The sequence below is a fragment of the Triticum urartu genome, chromosome 3A (assembly GCF_056163025.1).
Source record: "Triticum urartu cultivar PI428250 chromosome 3A, HENAU_Tu73, whole genome shotgun sequence".
In the NCBI taxonomy this organism is placed as follows: domain Eukaryota; kingdom Viridiplantae; phylum Streptophyta; class Magnoliopsida; order Poales; family Poaceae; genus Triticum; species Triticum urartu.
Window position 1 is genome coordinate 745492747 of NC_141875.1, and position 2222 is coordinate 745494968.

General features: G+C 50.2%; 1 pseudogene across 1 annotated transcript; it reads right to left on the reverse strand.

Moving 5' to 3' along the window:
• Positions 1 to 578: 578 nt before the first annotated feature.
• On the reverse strand, positions 579 to 1892 carry LOC125549614 (uncharacterized; annotated as a pseudogene). Its single transcript, XR_015617872.1, has 2 exons — positions 1748 to 1892; positions 579 to 1624 (listed from the first exon to the last, which is right to left on the reverse strand). The product of XR_015617872.1 is annotated as an uncharacterized LOC125549614 (transcript).
• Between the last annotated feature and the right edge of the window lie 330 nt (positions 1893 to 2222).

Sequence of the window (2222 nt, forward strand, 5' to 3'; positions counted from 1 at the left end):
GCTCCGACGCGCATGGTGCGCACCGCGTCCCACACGGCTTTGGTCCTGCCCTTCACTGCGAGCGCACCCACCATCTCGGGGGGCACTGAGCGCAGCCTTGTCGTTGGCCACGCTGCTGGTGTTGCCTTCCGCCGCGTCCCACATCAGGTTGGCCTCCGTGTTGATCTGCATCACTAGAGCCCACTCGACGTAGTTCGTGGCAGTGAGCATTGGCCATACCGTGTTGCCGCCGGTGATGATGCGCTCCTGCACCGTGCGCTCGTGGACGACGATCTCGTTCCGCCACGACGAACGCGACTCCTACCGTGGCTCTAGTGCCGTGTGCGCGATGGAGTCACATAGCGATGATCAGCAGGTGACGGCATGGGCGCCGGTGTCCGTGTCCCGCTCCCACTCCGCATGGTCCCTCACGAACGCTCTGATACTAGATGTCAGTTCTGGACCTGAAACTCGATAGTGCTGAAAGCAAAATTCAGAGAGCAAAGAACAATGGAGTCTAAAGATTTTTTGGTGCCATGTAAACCTTACGGCTTTTCTCGTTTCTTTCTCTCTATGCTCGAAAAAACATCTAGTGACATATTTTAATTCATTAAACAAAGAGTTCCCTCTATGCTCTATTCCATCTGTCTACCATCACCACTTCATATATGTTGCTACAGCCAGGTATTTTTCTTGGAGAGAACAAGCTACAGAACACGTACGTACGCCGAGTACGCAACACATAAAAAGGGTATGATATATGTTTGTGTTCATGTTACACGACTCGGAGAACCATGCATATATCTAATAATATAGAGCATCTCAGCCCCTGCTTTCCAGCAAGCTATATTCCAGTGAAAGCGTCCAACTGAAGCTTATCGTTTTCACCCTCCATCAAATCCTTGTTGCCTTGAGTTTACCTCCACCTTCATCTTAAGGTCCTCCAATTCCGTCAAGATTTCTTCCTTCTCAGCATCAAATGCCTTTGCAGATGCATCTTTCTCAACCTCCAACCGAAGGTTATCATTTTCAGCCTTCACCTTACCATAATCATCCTCCAACTCCAAGTTCTTTGCCAGAGCTGCCTTGAGCCTCGACTCCAAAGATTCTACCCTCTTATCCAGCTCTGCCTTCTGTGCCCCCATGACCTTCAGCTCCTGCTCCTTATCCTTAATTTTCTTCTTCGCTTCTTCCTGGTACGCATCTGCTGCTTTCATGAGCGCCAAAACCGCCTTCCTCGCGTCCTCCAGCTCCTGCGCCTTCTCCTTAATTTGCTTTCTTGCCGCTTCTTGGTATGTATCGGCGGTGTTCATTAGCATCAGACCTGCCTTCCTCGTGTTCTCCAATTCCTCTGCCTTTGCCCTAATTTGCTTCTTGGCTTCCTCTTGGTACCTATCGGCAGCACTAATGAAGAGCAGGCCCGCCTTCCGGGTGTCCTCCCTTTGCTTGGACAGCTCACCGGACAGTCCGGTGTTTTGGCGCTCCAGCTCTCGCACCTTGTACCCCAGTGTCAAGACCTGGGTCGAGGACACCTGAGCAGTCCTCTTCTTCTCCGCCAGTTGCCTCTCCAGTTCACGCTTCTCGTTGGACAGTCGGGAATTTTCTTGCTCAAGCCTCCGTGCCCTATAATATTCTTCAACATACTCTGCAGTGTATGTTTTAGAAAAGGGGGTAATTACTAATTAGTAATTGGTGGAGAGAGATGCATGGGATCACGCTGCAGGCTGGACTGCACACAAGGAGATGGGATTGATTTGGTGTAGCGCACCTGACCAATACGAACGACCATAATACGACATGTTGCAGAGACTTGCACTTGCTTGCGGCCGCTGTTGTGTTGTCACGCACTCGTACGTCGAAGGTAAAAGATGCAGCCCGTCGTCCTGCATGCCCATGTGGATGGAAGCTGCCTCGGGTGAATATCTATCTATATGTAGATAAGGGACCGGAAGAATGAAAAGAGAGAAGGAAAGGATGGAGTGTCAATGAGGAAGGCGAAGGAGAGAAGGCATGCATGGAGTGCTGCCGGTGAATTAAGAAGAGGCAGGATGCATGGAGTGTTGGTGAGGGAAGAAGTAGTGGAGGGAAGGTATGTGCATAATGTGTTGCCAAATTAAAGACTGAGGGAGTGGGGCTCAGCTCATGTGTCTGGTCCAAGACATCTCGCATGATTCTTTTAAGGAAACTAGAGGATCCGGGGCCCATACAGATTGATTATATTAAAAACCAAGGATAAAACAAAA